This window comes from Leguminivora glycinivorella, chromosome 4 (assembly GCF_023078275.1).
Source record: "Leguminivora glycinivorella isolate SPB_JAAS2020 chromosome 4, LegGlyc_1.1, whole genome shotgun sequence".
In the NCBI taxonomy this organism is placed as follows: Eukaryota; Metazoa; Arthropoda; class Insecta; order Lepidoptera; family Tortricidae; genus Leguminivora; species Leguminivora glycinivorella.
This window is the reverse complement of record NC_062974.1, coordinates 14348655-14369704: the sequence shown is the minus strand read 5'-3', so window position 1 is coordinate 14369704 and position 21050 is coordinate 14348655. Positions and strand designations below refer to the sequence as shown.

The following is a 21050-nucleotide window of genomic DNA, read 5'->3' as shown; positions in this document are numbered from 1 at the left end:
GAAGCGATTATTTCCGAAAATATTAATATTATCAAAAAACGATCTTAGTAAACCCTTCTTCATTTTTAAATACCTATCCAACAATATATCACACGTTGGGGTTGGAATGAAAAAAAATATCCGCCCTCACTTTACATGTAGGGGGGTACCCTAATAAAACATTTTTTTCCATTTTTTATTTTTGCACTTTGTTGACGTGATTGATATACATATTGGTACCAAATTTCAGCTTTCTAGTGCTTACGGTTACTGAGATTATCCGCGGACGGACGGACGGACGGACGGACAGACAGACATGGCGAAACTATAAGGGTTCCTAGTTGACTACGGAACCCTAAAAAGAAACCAACTTTTGAACCATGGGTCCAAAAATGCAAAATAATCGAGAAATTATTTAAAATCTTTTTTGAGTTTGAGCAAAAGTCAGTATAGTAAAAAACGAACAAAGCCTACAGCAAAGCTATTTTTGTGCTTTTTATAGGAATATGATAAAACTTTTGGTGGAAAGGTAACTACGGAACCCTACACTGAGCATCGCCGGACATGCTGTAGGCCGATTTTTAATACTACATATTGTGCGAATTTTATTGTGTTGTTAAAAATTGAATTACGGTTCTGATGCGACGATTTGAATGACTTTCCGCGATCTTGGCCAACCGTCCAACCGACTACAATACAAAGGGCACTTCATATAAACGCAAGTTAACGTTCCAAACATATTCAATGAGCGCGGCTCAATGTCATCTCCGGTTGCTGTCACTCAACGGTCATCCAACGGTTTTATAAAAAAAAACAATGATGTTTCACTCGAACTTCCATCAAATTCCACATAAAATGTCAATTTTTAAACATCAGTAACGACTATAAAGTGGTGCAAAAATAATTTTTATTGCGCTAAATATAATGTAAATAACCCATAAAAGAAGGAATCCTTGAAATGGTATGGGTAAGATAATAAATTACGTGAGATACAAGTAATGTTTATAGCAGTGAGCGTTAAAAATAACAAAAAGGCTCTTAATCGAACAATGAAATATCAATGACACCCCTTTCTTTCGGAGCTTTGAAGGGTTCGATGTACAGTTACCAAAGTTGCTAACGGAGCATAGCACTAACAAAAATAATAGATAGTAAAACGTCTCCAGCTTAAAGCTATTAATCGAAAGCTTCTTTGAAACTAAGTGTAATTATTTGCCGCCATTAAATTTTAAGATTACCCGAGCGCTACTAGTTACGCAGACAGGAGACATGACTTATTTAGTGCCCATGTTGTGTTTCCATCTTTAATCTGCGTGGGCGCATATTTCCGAGAAAACATTTCTTGTCGAGCGCGCATGATGCTGCTAAGAAAACAGAAGTAATAATGTTAGCCATACTTGTACGGTAAAGAACTCCGTAAATGAATCATCGCATATGCGTTCCTCGTCACAGTGCAAAAAGAGGTTTGTCGAAAATGCCCCTCGTTCAGTTAGCTCGCGCTTGTCTGCTGGCTGCTGGGTACTCATCCCTTATTTATTTATACTGGTATGAGGAATGCGTTTTTTGTAGCTCTGTATCAGCGCGTTCAGCGCTGCCACAATCCGATCAGCGAATTCTTTAATTGACGAAATGCAGCAACTCTGCATTCCAATTGGATCGTTAGGCTTAATGTGGGAATACGAAAATGCCTTATTGCTAGAGCATCCATAATTAATACATTTCACTGTTTCAACACTTGTTCAAATTAGCAATTACGTTACATAGTTGTGTAATATTTAGATACTAGCTTTTACCCGCGGCTTCGCCCGCGTAATAAAAGTATTCATTAAGATTTTCATTTGGATCCTTAGGTTTCTCTGTAAGTATATTTATCTGCGATTATTTCGATTGCACATAATACTTTTGCTTGCAATGATTGTAGAAATATTACACATCGACCACAGCGTAGGTAATTCCACTATATATCGCAGCGCTGGGGAAACCTTTATAAACATCCCACATAGCCCGTATTTCGACACTATGATCGGTTTTTTCTATTATCCCCATAGATGTCATATATACAAGGGTATGAAGTACTTTTTCTAAATTCTTATCCTCTTACAATTTTTTACATTTTGCTTATACTTATCGCAAACAAATAATCTTCAAAATCTAATTCTGTGATTATCAAGCAAACAACGATCGTCTTAGAGCACATTGATTGTAAGAGACCGCCGACCGATTATCCGTATCCCTCTAACGATACCCATATTATCCGTATCCGTATCCCTATCCCTATCGCTATCGCTATCGCTATCCCTATCGCTATCCCTATCGCTATCGCTATCCCTATCGCTATCCCTATCGCTATCCCTATCCCTTATCAAGATGTTTAATGATATAACACTTTAAGTTCTCGCGCTTTGTACACATATTTAAAGTCACATACAGGTCGAACGCGATTAATTAACATTATTTTTACCTTTTTTCCCAACGTTTTGGCCAGGTTGCACTGGCCGTGGTCGCAGAAGACTGACGTCCCAGCAAAATGTCACCGGAGATGTAAACAACACAAAACTACCCGATATTAATTTGTATAAATGTTCGGGGTAGACAAATAAATATAATCTACCCGCTTTTAGTTAATGTTTATTTCCCACCATGTTTATTTTACTCGTAAAGGTAAAAATAATGTTAATTAATCGCGTTCGACCTGTATGTGACTTTAAATATATGTTTAATGATTTCTTATCAAGTGCTAAAATATAAAGTTTCATGGTTTTATCTTTTAAAATTAAGAAATCCCATACAAACTTTCAACCTCTTTTTCAACCCCTTCATCCCTTTTTTTCGAAATGAAAAGTAGCCTATGTTTTGTCTCAGGGTCTAAAGATTGTCTGTTCTAAATTTCATCAAAATCGGCTGCGTGGTTTAAGCGGGAAAGCGTAACAGACAGACAGACAGACAGACAGACAGACAGACAGACAGACAGACAGACAGACAGAGTTACTTTCGCATTTATAATATTAAGTATATAGTATATATAGTATACTAGCTTTTACCCGCGGCTTCGCCCGCGTAATAAAAGTATTCATTAAGATTTTCATTTGGATCCGTAGGGACCGTAGGTTTCTCTGTAGGTATATTTATCTGCGATTATTTCGATTGCACATAATACTTTTGCTTGCAATGATTGTAGAAATATTACACATCGACCACAGCGTAGGTAATTCTATATACGCTGGGGAAACCTTTATAAACATCCTACATAGCCCGTATTTCGACACTACGATCGGTGGGTAAAAAGTACTTTTTTCTATTATCCCTTACAATTTTTTACATTTTGCTTATACTTATCGCAAACGTAATCTTCAAGCAAGCAAACAACGATCGTCTTAGAGCACATTGATTGTAAGAGACCGCCGACCGATTATCCGTATCCCTCTAACGATACCCATATTATCCGTATCCGTATCCGTATCCGTATCGCTATCGCTATCGCTATCGCTATCGCTATCGCTATCGCTATCGCTATCGCTATCGCTATCGCTATCGCTATCGCTATCGCTATCCCTATCGCTATCCCTATCGCTATCCCTATCCCTATCCCTATCCCTATCCCTTATCAAGATGTTTAATGATATAACACTTTAAGTTCTCGCGCCTTGTACACATATTTAAAGTCACAGGTCGAACGCGATTAATTAACATTATTTTTACCTTTTTTCCCAACGTTTCGGCCAGGTTGCACTGGCCATGGTCGCGGAAGACTGACGTCCCAGCAAAATGTCACCGGAGATGTAAACAACACAAAACTACCCGATATCATCATCACTACATAGTATAAAACAAAGTCACTTTTTCTGTCCCTATGTCCCTATGTCCCTTTGTATGCTTAAATCTTTGAAACTACGCAACGGATTTTGATGCGATTTTTTTTAATAGATAGAGTGATTCAAGAGGAAGGTTTATATGTATAATAACATCCATTAAATAGTGGAGAAGTACTGTTATTTTTGAGGTTTCTAATGTGATGTCGTAAATAATTACATGCGGGTAGATTATATTTATTTGTACCCCGAACATTTATATAAATTAATATCGGGTAGTTTTGTGTTGTTTACATGGGGTGACATTTTGCTGGGACGTCAGTCTTCCGCGACCACGGCCAGTGCAACCTGGCCGAAACGTTGGGAAAAAAGGTAAAAATAATGTTAATTAATCGCATTCGACCTGTCTGTATGTGACTTTAAATATGTGTACAAAGCGCGAGAACTTAGTGTTATCTTGATAAGGGATAGGGATAGCGATAGGGATAGCGATAATCGTAAATTCGTAAATAAACTTAAAAATAAACTTATGCTTGAAGCGTATTACACTGTTGACGAATTTTTCAACGACGTGCACTCTTGAACTGGTTCACTATACCAACCATTTTGAATTATAAAATTGAAATGTATCTTCGACAGCATGTTTGCATTAACTATGTAAGTTATAAGTGCCGACTGTAGACACTTAATAACAAAAAATAACAAAGAAGAATGTATTTATATGTAATTTTGTTGACATGTAAAACTATGTTTGATAAAGGAATAAATGAATGAATGAATGAATGAATGATAGGGATAGCGAAAGGGATAGCGATGTCACTACATAGTATAAAACAAAGTCGCTTTCTCTGTCCCTATGTCCCTTTGTATGCTTAAATCTTTGAAACTACGCAACGGATTTTGATGCGGTTTTTTTTAATAGATAGAGTGATTCAAGAGGAAGGTTTATATGTATAATAACATCCATTACATAGTGGAGAAGTACTGTTATTTTTGAGGTTTCTAATGTGATGTCGTAAATAATTACATGCGGGTAAATTATATTTATTTGTCTACCCCGAACATTTATATAAATTAATATCGGGTAGTTTTGTGTTGTTTACATCTCCGGTGACATTTTGCTGGGACGTCAGTCTTCCGCGACCACGGCCAGTGCAACCTGGCCGAAACGTTGGGAAAAAAGGTAAAAATAATGTTAATTAATCGCTTTCGACCTGTATGTGACTTTAAATATGTGTACAAAGCGCGAGAACTTAGTGTTATCTTGATAAGGGATAGGGATAGCGATAGGGATAGCGATAGGGATAGCGATAGCCATAGCGTTAGCGATAGCGATAGCGATAGAGATAGGGATACGGATAGGGATACGGATACGGAAACGGATACGGATACGGATAATATGGGTATCGTTAGAGGGATACGGATAATCGGTCGGCGGTCTCTTACAATCAAAGTGCTCTAAGACGATCGTTGTTTGCTTGCTTGAAGATTACGTTTGCGATAAGTATAAGCAAAATGTAAAAAATTGTAAGGGATAATAGAAAAAAGTACTTTTTACCCACCGATCATATAGTGTCGAAATACGGGCTATGTGGGATGTTTATAAAGGTTTCCCCAGCGTATATAGAATTACCTACGCTGTGGTCGATGTGTAATATTTCTACAATCATTGCAAGCAAAAGTATTATGTGCAATCGAAATAATCGCAGATAAATATACCAGAGAAACCTAAGGATCCAAATGAAAATCTTAATGAATACTTTTATTACGCGGGCGAAGCCGCGGGTAAAAGCTAGTTAATTTATATAAATGTTCGGGGTAGACAAATAAATATAATCTACCCGCTTTTAGTTAATGTTTATTTCCCACCATGTTTATTTTAAAGGTAAAAATAATGTTAATTAATCGCGTTCGACCTGTATGTGACTTTAAATATATGTTTAATGATTTCTTATCAAGTGCTAAAATATAAAGTTTCATGGTTTTATCTTTTAAAATTAAGAAATCCCATACAAACTTTCAACCTCTTTTTCAACCCCTTCATCCCTTTTTTTCGAAATAAAAAGTAGCCTATGTTTTGTCTCAGGGTCTAAAGATTATCTGTTCCAAATTTCATCAAAATCGGCTGCGTGGTTTAAGCGGGAAAGCGTAACAGACAGACAGACAGACAGACAGACAGACAGACAGACAGACAGACAGACAGACAGACAGAGTTACTTTCGCATTTATAATATTAGTATGGAGTATGGATGGATGGATATAGTATATAGTATAGTATATAGTATGGATAAGGTGATTATTCCAACGTCTCATGACATGATGGCCCGTAAATGATACTCAGTAGTCTTATAGCTGGCTATTATGGTTTACACTGAAGTACAACACGTTAATATTTTTTGTTATTTAGGACCATCAATAGACAAATACTCGTACCTACATGGTACAATTATTATTTAAATCTTTACAAAACTAAGGACAGAGTATTCATTTCTCTCTAAGTATCGTAGATTTGTCATTTCCTTGATGACGTCTGTAGTGTATAGGTGTCTCGAGTACATATGGCAGTCGGTGTCCGAGCGAGATAGAGGACGGACGTGCGGTGTGTATTGGCGAGCCAACCCAATGTATACAGGGTGTCCCAAGACCATGGGACATGAAGGGAAAGTACCTAAAATATCACAGATAGGATATATTGCTGAAAGAAGACTTTATTTTATTTTTAAAACTTGGTAAAACTGCATTCAAAAAAAATTTTTTTTTTTTTTTAATGTATGGACAAATTTTAAGGCTAAGGAGTCTGCCATGTAAAATGTTAAAATTCATGGTCTTCCTTTTATCTCCGACACTATGTTATTTAGAGAAAGATAATCTTTATGATGAAGCCTATCGATCGGTATGACAAAATTACAGGATGTTTTTTTTTTCTCGTGTAGCGGGTTTGATTCCCGGTTTAACCATGTAATTATTTAAAAATCTATGAATGGAGTTTTACTTAGTTTTAAAAATAAAATAAAGTCTTCTTGTAGCAAAATACCCTATCTACGATATTTAAGGTACTTTCCGTTCATGTCCCATAGTCTTGGGACACCCTGTATAGCATAATAGCGTGACATTACAAGTGGCGACGAGGATAAAAGCAAGTACTTACCACGTGAATCTAGTATTCGGAAAAGATGGGATAGAAACATAAGTAACATAACCTATAAAATCGAGTAACGATGCGCCATGATGCACCGTTATCTTTTTGTAAACAGGTTTGGTTACCTGCCGTTTTAAATTACTGGCATTCTTAGTAGTTTCGGAACGTAATGAAGCTAAATGAAAGTGTTCATTAAATACTACAAAGCGAAATGATTATAACGGCAGTTTTTCAAGAATTAAGTCAAAACCAAATAAAAATAAATGAAATGTTATTTCTTTCAACCGCGCGAATATAAACCTTAAGCAGGTAACCGAACGATGCAATTAATAAAACGTTTGAGGTAATTGTCAACATACGGCCAGCCTTCCTAGATTGTCATGCCTATACAGGTGTCGGTGTGTGGCTCCTACCTACCTAGTAAACGGTTTGGTTACCTACCTAGATTGCAAAATGTTTTTAGGTACCAAAATGTTATTTGAGTTTATGTGTAGTGGGTTTATAAAATTGATTTATTACATAAATCACAGCCCGGAATCATTACAATAATTTCCGTCCAACCAAAAGAAATGATATTTATTTTTAATTAGTGAAGTTACCATCTACCTGTTGGTTGGTTTAATACACAAAATTATGTGATGTTGCTAAATTTATGAATGGTTAAGCTATTTACCTAAATAAGGCATTTACTTGAATGATAAAATGTTGTACAACCATCACACTTAAATGTCCTATGGTAGCATTAGTCTATGTTTGAGAGTAAGGTGAAAACCAAAACAAACTAGATAAATACTTACCTAAGTAATTAAGTATACTTACTTACATGGGTGAATTTACGTAAAAGTAACGTAAGTCACGACTTCATTAAGTGGTTATTTGAACTACAGCTGCAAATGAAAGGATCTATGCATATGTGGGGAAAGTAACACTTATATAGAGATAGATTATCACTTGAACGTGAATCTTGAATTGATTGAACATGCCATAAAATCGTGACTAATACTCTTGTCGCGGATTGACTTACGTAAACATTCCTAACGCCGATTTCGAGCAGTTTTATCTGAGTATTTAATTACTTAAAAACTAGAAAACCAGATGGGTTCACTTTAAGTGCTAAATATACCTACTTATAATAAATAAAGAAATATACACCCTGTTGTTATTGGATTACGTTAACTTTAAGAAAAAAAAAAGATTCATTACATCAAATACAATTAATTTATCTAAGAAACTAGCGTCGTAATTCTTGCGGTTATCGAGTTAAAAAAAAAAAAAAAAAAAAAAGAGTGTTGAACACAACAATTCCTAATGTTATTTGTTTTGACATATGCCGTCAATCACTTGACTCTAACTTGAATGTTATTCTTAAGGGTCTCTCACAATAATAAATTAATTTATTATGTATGAAAAGGATGAACATTTTTTATTGCATATTTACCTAAAAGTGATATACAGGATGGTTCTTGATAATGATCCTAACGACGTGTCAAATTTAACGGAAAAAAAACACGGTATAGAATAAAAAAAAAACACATTTTTGAAGCACTTATGATAAGCAGTTTTCAATGTTTCCATCTGAGTATTAAATTACTTTGTCAGTAAAGTCGGCAGAAGAAAAAAAAAAGAGACATTAAACGGAGGTGCAACTCTGTACATTCAATTGTATCGACCATTTAATTGGCACCTAAGTACTATGAAATTTTATGCCATTTGTGGCTGAAAATAAGGCATTAAATTGCGAATTTGGAAACAGCACATGGAGGTGCACTCTGTACATTCAATTGTATTGTTTAGTATCGACCATTTAATTGGCATCTAAATACTATGAAATTTTATGCCATTTGTGGCTGAAAATAAGGCATTAAATTGCGAATTTGGAAACAGCACATGGAGGTGCACTCTGTACATTCAATTGTATTGTTTAGTTTCGACCATTTAATTGGCACTTAAATACTAAGAAATTTTATGCCATTTGTGGCTGAAAATAAGACATTAAATTGCGAAGTTGGATACAGCAGATAATACTGATCATTAAATTGTTATAAACAGTAGTTAAATAGCAATAGAAAAAAAAACTGAACATTGAATTGTTGCAAATATCAGCTTAATGATAATAACCTAAACACGAAGTAAATTACGGTTATACTGGTTGAACGTGCGCTTAAATGACGCTTAGATCAGATGATAAATACTGTCTGAGCCTTCAATTGTCATAATAGTAGATTGACGTCGGTCAATAAATATCATTAAATTGAAACCGAAATAAATTACACATATGAAAGAAAAAATACCAAGGCCTCCAGTGCCTAAGAGTCTGAGACAACTACCCCAGTAAAACACTCAAGTACAATGACTGAGTACTTTGAGATAGCATAAGTTGAAATATTTTCAATAGAATATATTTTGACTTGTGTTAGTTAGAATCATTAAATTGATTGGGTACAGGTTGCCCCAAGAAAGTCTAGTATGGCTTCTTAATTGTCGTTGGAGGCATTTGACAGCGAAGGTGATCCTACATCAATAGGAGTTCGGTGGGAGCGCTGGAAAAAAGCACTCTTTATATACCTAGATGCCGCTAACGTCAATCAGAGTGAAAAGAGTGAAAAAAAAAAAGACAGTGCATTGGTTTGACATTGCATTGTATATAAAAAACACGTAGTGGTGCAGCTGAATTTAATAAAATTAAGCGAACGCTTGATACATTTCAACAACGCGAAAAAAAAAAACAAGTTGCTAACTCTGCTTATCGTCAACAAGGCTTTGTCAGGTATGGGTGACCTGAAGAGAAAGACATGCCTATTTAAGTTGATCTATGATAGATTTTCAAAGACAATCTACGTCAGTTGAAAATCATTACAAAAATATATTGGTACGGAAGGTACTCGTTATCAGTTAGGGTAATAGGTACATACTGCAGAGATTCATGTAGGTGAATCTCATATAAGTCAGGTGTCCAGTTAAAACAAATAAACTAATGGATCTGTGAGCCTCTATTGAACTAATATAGAAAAAAAAATAAGAAATAAAAATGCTGAACTTGTATGCGTAATTTCACGGGAGAACATTAAAATGTGGTCTCTCTTTCGTGAATACATATTAAAGATTTTCCAAGCGAACTAGTAACCTAAGTTTGTAAATTTATAAAATAAATCTCACTAGTGACCTTATTTCGTCTGGTCAAGAAAATGAACAAAAGGACAACAATCAGCGTCTGAATCAGCTTTGTCTGTAGTGATTGTAAAATGTTAAATAATCACAGATTTCAATGCTTCACGTCAATTATCTAGGTACCTAACTACCTACAATGCACATTATTTAGAGGTTAGGGAACATGATTCTATATATAAATGGATTGATAGACGGATGTGAAGTTAAGGGTACAACTGAGAGAAATTTGCCTTGTAAATCTAACTCGTCTTGTTGCGTGTTTATTTGTTTGAAACAATAGTATTTTAGTAAAGGGAATAAATCACAATATTGATGATACAAGTCGAATTTGTACGAACCAAACAACAAGGTCAAACTTGTTAAAATATATTTTATTGAATCAGCTAAACATATGTTTAAAACAATATGTGACATGTGCTTTTACAAAATCGACTTGTTGGTTTAAATAAAACATTGGTTCAAAAAAAAATCAATAAAAATTCCTCCCACGAACGCTCCGGCTGTGGAATGAGCTATGTCAAGGTATTCCCGATGAACTACAGTATGGGGTTCTAAAAAAAAAAGGAGTATACAAGTTTCTAATGGGTCGGCGACGCGCATGTGACGCCCCTTGAGTTGCAGGCGTCCGTGGGTTGCGGTGACCGCTTTCAATTAGGAGGCCCTATGACTGTTTGCCACCGACGTGGTATATAAAAATAAAAAAAAAATTTGTACAAGGTAGTTATACTTAACAACATCAAACTTGTAGTTGGAATGAAAAAACACGTAGGCGCAATTAAAAAAAAAATTGAAATGTTGAAAGAACATGAAATCTAGTTGTTTTTCTCTCCGTGTGACACATAAATAAACGCTGAGTCTGTCAAGATATAACATCTTCTGCAGGAATTTAAAGACACAGCTGCAAAAACAAAATCAAATCGTGGTACCTTGGGAGAAACACTGTGCTTACCTACTAAACTACCTCGTAGTTCGGTGAGCTGTATAAGTATACTGTTACTCCTGTTACTCCGGTCAATTTCAGTATGACTTGATGCCTTGTAAATATTGAATATAATGATAATGAGATATTCGATAGAATCGAGTTGTGCCTAAGAGGCCACAGTACTGGCTGTTGAAGGAATACTGTCATATTTTGTATTTGGTATAGCAACCGATTCTTTGATATGTTTGTTTACGTTTTGTAAGTCAGTCGGTCAATAACAGTTCTCATGTAAACATTGAATAAATTCCTGGTGTACACTTTCTTGGTTTCCTTGTGCTATAGATCTCTGCTATATAGTGTTAGACCTGTGGGATATCCCCCACAGTGGTTATGGTCCCTCGTACGATCCAAGTGTTAACGGTAAAAGGAAGAAATTTTCAGCGGAAATGAGTAGTACTGTGAAAATTGACCAACTCAACGAGAGTAATTATGAGACGTGGAAGATCCAAGTAGAAGCAGTGTTAATAAAAAACGACGCCTGGGGATACGTGAATGGGAGTATCAAGAAGCCAGCTGGAGAAAGTGGAGAAGCCGAAGTAGCGAAATGGGAGACAGGAGATTCCAAAGCTAAGTCTGACCTAATTTTATCCATAACTCCGAGTGAATTGAGGCACCTGAGAGGTTGCAAGACATCGCGTGACGTATGGTTAAAGTTAAAGGATATTCATGCTTCTAAAGGACCTGCGAAAAAGGCTACACTGTTAAAAGAGTTGTTGCTGCGTAAATTGGATGAAAACGGCGATTTGAGGGAACATGTTATGAGATTTTTCGACATTATAAGCCAATTATCTGACATGGACATTGAAATGCCTGACGATTTGATATCTATAATGCTTCTGTATAGTTTACCGTCCAGTTTTGACAATTTTAGATGTGCAATAGAATCTAGAGATGCATTGCCAAAGCCAGACGCACTGAAAGTGAAGATTTTAGAAGAGGAACATTCCAGAAATCAGAAAGAATGTGTAGATAAGGCACTTCTTGTAAGAGGAAAGAGATCTTCTAAGCCAAAGTGTGGCATAGAGCAACGTCAACGCGCAAGTGATGCCCCAGAGCAGGCTAGGTCAAAATTCAATTATAAATGTTTCAAATGCCATTTACACGGTCATAAAGCCTCGGATTGTACTCAAAAGAAGAAGGAACAACGTAATGACAGTGCAAAGTATGTGTCGAACTCAAGTGATTTACATGATGTTGATTCCAATTTTGTAACATTCAATTGTGTTTCAGATGTTAATGCTGTTGGGAACGAGAATGGAAATTGGATCGTTGACAGTGGGTGTACGTCACATTTGTGTAACGATGTAGATAAATTTGGTACTTCATTACTACCGTTGTCCGGTAAGCTAAATTTAGCAACGAATTCGAGCACAAACGTACAAGGTAAGGGGACAGTTAGATTTTCTTCATGTGATAATGGTTCTAAAACTGAAGTGCAATTGCCAAATACATTATTTGTTCCGGATTTGCGATGTAACCTGATTTCAGTAGCAAAAATTATCGATCAAGGTTATAGCATTACGTTCAATAAAAATATAGCTAGTGTTCAAGATAGCTATGGTAATACTAAATTGGTCGCAAATCGTAAAGGTAATTTATATTACGTCGAGGAACATTGTGGTGTAGTGTCAGCGATTTCTGAGCGAAAGGTTGACGTATGGTCGTGGCACGAACGTCTTGGTCATTTAAATGCGAAAGATCTTGTCCGAGTTTTAAATAAATCTGACATGAACTTAAAGATGTCAGATGTAACTGAATTGTATGATTGTGACATTTGTGCGAAAGGAAAAATGAGTAGGTTGCCATTTTCTAGCTCGAGTGGGCCATGCGATGAGAAGTTGAAAATCATACATTCTGACGTCGTAGGACCCATGCAACATACGTCAATAAATGGAGCGAAATATTTCGTAACATTTATCGATGATCATACCAGATGGTGTGAAGTTTATTTTCTTAGCAAGAAAAGTGAAGTCTTCACTACGTTCAAGGTATTTAAAAATCACGTTGAGAACCTGTTCGGACGTAAAATAATTTATCTTCATACAGATAACGGAGGCGAATATTGTAATCGAGATTTCGACGAGTTCTGAATGGCTTGTTTTAAACAAGAAGGAATAGCACGAAGATTGACAATTCCTGGAGTTCCTCAACAGAATTCAGTAGCCGAAAGGAAGAACAGGACCCTGGAAGAGATGGCGAGGTGCATGCTGATTTCATCAGGACTTTCCCCTGGTTTCTGGGCAGATGCTGTAGCAACAGCTTGCCACATAAGAAACCGTTGTCCAACGAGAAGTCTTGAAGGTGAGATACCCTATGAGAAATGGTTTGAACGACCTGTGAAGTTAGATTACTTACACAAGTTCGGATCTAAGGTACATGTCTTGGACAAGTCAAGCGGGAAAGATAAGTTTGCCCCAAGAAGCCTGGAAGGAATCTTTGTAGGATATCCTCGAGATCGCAAGGGTTACAGAATATGGATGCCAAAGCAACGACAAGTTATCATGTCAAGAGATGTGAAATTTCACGAAGCAAAAAGTGAAGAAAGGGAGAACGTGAACATAAACGTGAAGATTGATCCTTTTGAAATCGATAAGAAAATATCGGCAAATACTACAAATCAACCTTTATCGGTAGATGTAGAGTTCCATCCGGCTCAGACTAGTGGAAATCCGGTAGAACAGATCTCTGATCACGAGGATGTGAACATAAGGTCATCGAGTGATCGTGATCCTGAACCCGAGAGAGAAGAGGATGTTCCTGTTGAAGCCCGTCAAATGACAGATGTTCCAGGTACTGTCGCAGAACCATCTCAACATGATCATCATCAAGATGAAGTTCATGTTGATGGGGGGAGGATAGTGAAGAGAGGTCCAGGGCGACCGCGACTGGAGAGAGGTCATGTTGGGCGTCCTCGGAAGATATACAACACAGTTATCGTAGAACCGGATCCTGTTATCGTAGAGCCAGAGGTTGTCGTAGAGCCAGAGATTGTCGCAGAGCCAGAAGTTGCCATAGAACCAGAGGTTTCTGCGGAAGAAGGCTTTGAGTCAACTGAGGAGTATGGAGACTGCGAAGATTTTGTTGGAGTTGCCGAGATTAGTCTGAAAGAGGCCTTATCAGGTAACGAGCGAAAAGGATGGAAGGAAGCAATAATGTCAGAAGTCAAAAGTTTAATTAAAAACGACACTTTTGATATCGTCAAGAAACCCATGGGCCGAAATGTCGTTGGTTGCCGATATATTTTAACGACGAAGTTAAATATCGACAAGACTGAGAAGAAGAAAGCTAGACTGGTGGCGAAAGGCTTTAGCCAACGTTACGGTGTCGATTACCAGAAAACCTTTGCGCCAGTCGCTAGACTTGATTCAGTAAGATTATTAGTTGCACTTGCAGTGGAACTGGATCTTGAAATTCATCAGTTGGACATAAATACGGCATATTTAAATGGATTATTAGAAGAAGAGATATACATGAAAGTACCAGATCTTCTTGACGAATGTTTGCAAGATTTAACACGATTGGAGCAGCCAGGTTCATTCATATATGAAAGAGCTAGCAAGTTGTTATGCGACCTGAGGTCTGGAGGCAATGTATGCAAGCTCAAGAGGTCGCTGTACGGCCTGAAACAAGCTGGTAGACAGTGGAACATCAGACTGGATGAACAGCTGAAGTGCATGGGATTGCAAGTATCTTTAAATGAGCCATGCCTTTATTTTAAAAATATAGACTCGCAAACTAAACTCTTTGTATTAATTTATGTGGATGACATACTCGTCGCATCGCAAAGAGGTGAATGCATCGAAAATTTCAAAAAGGAACTGGCTGAAAAGTTTGAATTGAAAGATTATGGCATTGCGAAGTATATGTTAGGCATAGAGTTTGACAGGTTTGACAATGGAATGAAATTGTCACAACAAAAATATATTGACGATTTATTAATTAAATTTAATATGGATAAATGTAAACCGATATCTACGCCTATGGAATTTAAGCAAAAGATAGAAAAACCGGTAAATAAGTGCAGTGCGCGTGAACAATACCCATATCGCGAAATTATAGGTTCGTTGATGTATCTTTCTACGGGAACGAGACCTGATATTACGAATACGGTGGCTGTATTGAGTCAATTCCTGGATTGCCCTAACGAGGAATGTTGGAATGCAGCAAAGCGTGTCTTGAGATACCTGAAGCATACGAAACAATATGGACTTATTTACAAAAAGACAGGTAAATCATTGCATGGTTATTCGGATGCTGATTGGGGAGGTTGTTTGATAGACAGGCGTTCTTATTCTGGTTATGTTTTCATGTTAGGAGCTGGTTGTGTAAGCTGGAGATCAGAAAAACAGAGATGTGTGAGCACTTCATCTTGTCAATCGGAGTATATAAGCTTGGCATCGGCAATGAAGGAAGCTATATATCTGAACAGTTTGCTTACTGAAATTGGGTTACGTAAGTATGCACCATTATCTTTACATGTAGATAATCAGGGGGCAATATGTCTTGCGAACGATCCAATGTTTCATTCTCGGTCCAAGCATATTGATATAAAGTATCACTTTGTGCGAAGTGTATTAAAGGACAATAAGAGTATTGAGTTAAAGTACTTACCGACCGACTCAATGCTCGCCGACATATTAACGAAGGCTTTGCCTAGAGAAAAGCATTATACGTGCATGCGCGGTTTGGGCATTGCTTGTTAATTGTTTACATTTTTAATAGTTGTTCTTTGATATCACTTTAGTTTGTTGTATGTTTTATTGTGTTACAATTTATTTTGAATATGCACATTAAGGGGGCGTATTGAATATAATGATAATGAGATATTCGATAGAATCGAGTTGTGCCTAAGAGGCCACAGTACTGGCTGTTGAAGGAATACTGTCATATTTTGTATTTGGTATAGCAACCGATTCTTTGATATGTTTGTTTACGTTTTGTAAGTCAGTCGGTCAATAACAGTTCTCATGTAAACATTGAATAAATTCCTGGTGTACACTTTCTTGGTTTCCTTGTGCTATAGATCTCTGCTATATAGTGTTAGACCTGTGGGATATCCCCCACAGTAAATGGGCATGCTGATTTGTTCGGTTAACAGCGCAAAGAAAGTAAATCAAGGAGATAATATTTGGGTAATAATTTAGATGATATTTTATCAAAGGAATGCACTCCCACCATAGATGTTCCCAGAAAAATACGACCTCGGTCTCTTTAAGATAAAAGTGAATATGCTATATTACTGAATCGGTGAGCTCCATCTTCGACTATGTCTTCACCTTCCATCAGGTGTGACTATGGTCAATCGCCAATCAGCCAAAAAAAAAAAAGTGGTTTTGTAATTTCTTTAATAATCATATTATAAAATAGCCTAGCCTAAGAGTTAAGATCTTAAGATAGATAAAGAGATAATAATAATAAAAAAAAGATGTTGATAAAATACTTTAAAAGAAAAGTGTTATCTAAAATATATACATACATATTTTAGAAAATTAATCGTTGATTACTTTGTGTGGTACAAAGTATCTACGAGAAAGAAAGCTGACCATGATGAAACAAAATCAATAAAACGATAAAGTGGATAGGGATACGTGACCTTGAATCGGATTTTAATGCATATTCTATATAGTATCTCTATGTATTACAATGCAATGAATCACGAGCCCTTTCGATCCAGAAAAAAAAAAACAGGAGACAGTAAAAGTTTTAATAACTATGCACTGCAATTTATAATTAAATTTATGAGTAGGTAGATCTAACTAAACATTATAATATCCGTAAGTATTAGGAATTGCATTAGACGAAATGAAAAATGAAATAAAATGAAATAAATGTTTATTCAAAAACTAAACTTACAACTAAATTTATCTTCTGCCAAACCAGAGTATGGTTTGTCGGCAGACGAGGCTCCAGATACATTAGGTTCTATAACGAAATACTTATATGTACTATTTACTAGTTACTAGCAATAATAGGTGCATATAATGAAGTATAGGGCCGATACAATCGGTTATCATCAATAATTACCTAATATACATTAGACGCCTGACAAGCGACCTATTAAAAAAAATGTAAATCATGAAAGGTATGAAATTAGTGAAATATTATTGTACGAGCCGTACACCTTAGATGATATGATTCTTGATGGTTGATTGTAGTCTTGATAGAAACACTGATTTTTGATACACTTATAAATTTATTGATAACCAATGTATACTTAGTACTAGCTAGGAGCACGTATAAACGTAAACTAATGCATAAATCGATGTATAGCGTAATAGCAAATACGGCAATCAATCAATCAATCAATCATTATTTATTTGCAATAAAACATAACTAAATGCATGCAAATGCAATCAAGCAATGCAAAGCAATTCTAATCAAGTCATAATTATATTAATTTTAATGCTGACGCGAGAAATGTGCGATGCTTGCATTGTAACGTCAGCTTTTTTTTAATAGGTTTAGGTAGGTAGTCTTATTTTGCCTCTGCAGCTTGCCTCTTATCATTCTATCTGTTCTAGTTTTTGTTCTTAAATAAATTTCCCTCTATAGAGTGTATCTAATACATCCCGACATATACATATTTACCTCAAACATATGTATAATTATCTCATATTAGAAACAAGGTAGCACACCAGTCCATCCAATTACTTGTAATGAAATGTCTCAAAACAGCATACACTTCTTTAACTGATGTACTTAGACGTACCTTTTATGGCTCGAAGTCTATCTACTCCAGACGGTAAGGTAGTGGTTAAATACGTCGAGCTGACGCTTTTGCTGTAATAATTACTATGTATGATACATTTTTATCGCGTTATAATACTACGAGATCCGGTATAATAAAGCTTTTACTTGCTGTTATTAAATGTTGACGTTGGGAGCTGATGTTTAAAAGTTAGCTCGTCGTAACAAGTTGTCGAGGATTGATAGCAGTTTCTCTTATCACTGATGATAAAACATGCGTGTAGTGCGGCACTCCCAGCGCTTTCCCCTGAACTCATTGCACCTGCTGCGCCGCGCGCCGTCTGCCGGGTGACCGAGGTGAAGGCTCCGTCGCTAAGCCGACATTCTGCATAGTATACAGCGATGCATCCTTAACTAACGTTTATGGATATACGTGAGGTTATTGCATATGAGACGGGTTAAACCGATCCACGTGAAAGTACTCCTTATTATATGTACCTACTATACAGCACATATGAATGGCCATTCACGAGTTATACGGACTTCGCATTTCCTGTTTGTTACCTACAAGCGAAGAGTAGCCTTCGTTTATAATTTTTATAAATGCACCTAATAACCATAATAGATGGTAAGTGAAACAAACATATATACCTAAGCTTAATATATGGTTTCGTATTAAATCGACGGGGTTTGCACATCCTGTGCGTAAGTGCAGTGGTCACACGATGTTTTGTAACGAATAAAAAGATCAAAGTATTCCGCTTGGTAGATGGTGTTCGAGTTTTAATTAAGAGATTAATAATAAAGCAATGCAGGCGCAAGGCAACGACCGGAGAGCACACACGGCAGGCGGGCGCACGCAGCCCTATGAGACATGTATGCCGCTCCGTTACGACACTGACACCGAATTTTTCCACATGCCCGCGCAGTTAAGATAAGCGGCAAGAGACGCCAACGTGTTATTTATTAACGAACCGAATGATCGATAGTTGGACGCGACACCGGACGTGGACGTGGACGTGGCGGAGCGCTGCCTTTCGAAACTGGCCATAGCCGTCGCCGAACAGACTCTCTGGCATGCTCGTCGCTTGTCATCTAAATAACTTTTACCCTTAAAACTCATTATATAAACCTATTTATGACTATCACTGAATACATTTCAAAAGATGTTCAGCAAAACCCAGGAAGAAATGTTCATAGCCCAAAATTACTTATGACCCTATCCAACTGACTACTTACCCGATTTACGAAGTTTCTGAAATAAATTAGTTCAAGTTCTTTTGCAACGTCGACCTCTGTAACAAAGCTTCGCTTACGTTACACATACATCAGCCGTTGTATAGTATAGGTACACGTCAAGGATACCTATATGTTGTCTGAGTAACGGTCGTGTAAAGAACGGCCGTGTCGAATCTTTTGTTTATTTATTTATTATTTTTATTTATTATTTATTTATTATTTATTATTAATGCACAGTACAGGTCTTAAATCTAAGCAAGTTCCTGCAAAACTGTATATACAGTTTGACTGCAGGTATGAGTCTCTTTGTATCTCATGTTTATACTTATATTTTATTTTACTTAATCTAACTGTTCACTTAAGTGGCACTTGCATGTATGCAGTTGTCACTCAAGTGTTTGCAACAAGTACAGTTTCAAGGCGCTTTTAAATTTATTTTTATTTTTTTCTTGTCGAATGGTCTCGGGTAGACTATTCATTAAATACGGAATTCTTTTCCTTAGAGTTCTATCTCCAAAATAATTACTAACACGGGGAACATCAAATTTTCGCGCTGTTACTGCCTTTGAACAAGTCTCCTTCAACCCTTCGCTCTGAGCCATCCGTTCCGCTCTTGCATACGTCACGTCGTCGTGACAGCTGTGCGCTATACTTTCTAATCGCTCCATTCAATACCAAACAAACAGACAAGGAGTTGGCGACTTGCGAAAGATTTAAATGGCTCGAACAATCGACAGAAAAGAAAAGACTTATCAATTAATTATTTATAGACGTGAGAGTCAACAAAAGCTTTGTCAACTTGATTACGTAAGCGGTGAAGTCACCAAGTGGGGCCCAAATATATGAATACAAAATCAGTGCATTGTATAAAGTTTAACCTGTACAAACAAACTCGGATGTATTCTTGAACTCGATGTGCAATGAGTACGATACGATAGGAAACGTTCGGAAATTCGTGGCTGAGGTGCGCAGGGCAGGTTAGACCAGTCCCGGTGGCCTCGCAAGGACCCCAGCAAACCTGTTAGATTCGTTGCACGATTTTTACGTGCGCACCTACCGGAATCTCATTCACGTGCTGCACCCGCGCCGCGGCCCCGCGCCGCCTGCCAGTTAACTCGTCAAATGACTCACGCTTCGGCTGGTTAAATGCCAGAAGCTGGCTTTTCCAGTTTTCTGATCGAATTCGCACATTCTATTCTTACTTGAAACTAATATGAGATTCTGTAGAGTAGATACTTAATTCATTGAGAAACTGGGCAAGTAAAACTCATTCATTCATAATATGAACCACGTAATACTGATGCACACCTTATGGGTATGTACATAATTATTAGTATGTACATACTTAGGTAAAAAAAACTAACAGGTTCTTTGCATAAACCGCTTTGAATGATTTTAAAGTAAGTACAGTTACGTCAACTGTATGTTTCGATTTATGGGTTTAGTTCAACTAAATGAATAAATGGTTTATAATTTATAATTAATAATAACGAAATAAATATGTATTTAATATCACCAAGGGACTGTTATAATAAATAACTGTCCATTAAATTGTGGATTGCCAAAATTGAGAGTGGGCGAAAACAAATAAGCAATGTCATCCCATGGTATCAACACGAGACCAGGAACAGGAATCAGGTAGAGCTACGATCCGGTCAAACCCGTCCGACGCGTGCTTCCAACATTTTTTATTTATTTGTCTGCATCGTCGGATACCGCTGGGCGTGACGTCAGACGACCTAAACTGGTTAGCGAGGGAGCAGGGATTTGCCTCGCATCCTTCCGGTTCTGCAAGTGGCACGGACCTGTTCTACATCAGGTTGCGGCACCAGGTGACCCGCCGCCGTGACGTACGCCCGGCTCCGCGATGCCTCGCAAAAAACTACCCGAATTAGACGCCGACGACGCCCCCGCGCTTGTTCGCGTCCCGTTCCGATCACTACTGGTTTACTTTTGAACCGGACACTCGCCTTGCTGACTCACGCCTGTGTACTCAACAATTAGCACGCAAAGCGTCACACGGACGACCGCTGGTGCCCACCAACCA

General features: G+C 37.1%; 1 protein-coding gene across 5 annotated transcripts in view; it reads left to right on the top strand.

Annotated features, from left to right (window-relative positions):
• LOC125225082 (protein grainyhead) overlaps positions 1-21050 on the top strand; it is a 179963-nt gene that overhangs the window by 100042 nt on the left and 58871 nt on the right. The gene's annotated exons all lie outside the window — the stretch shown is intronic.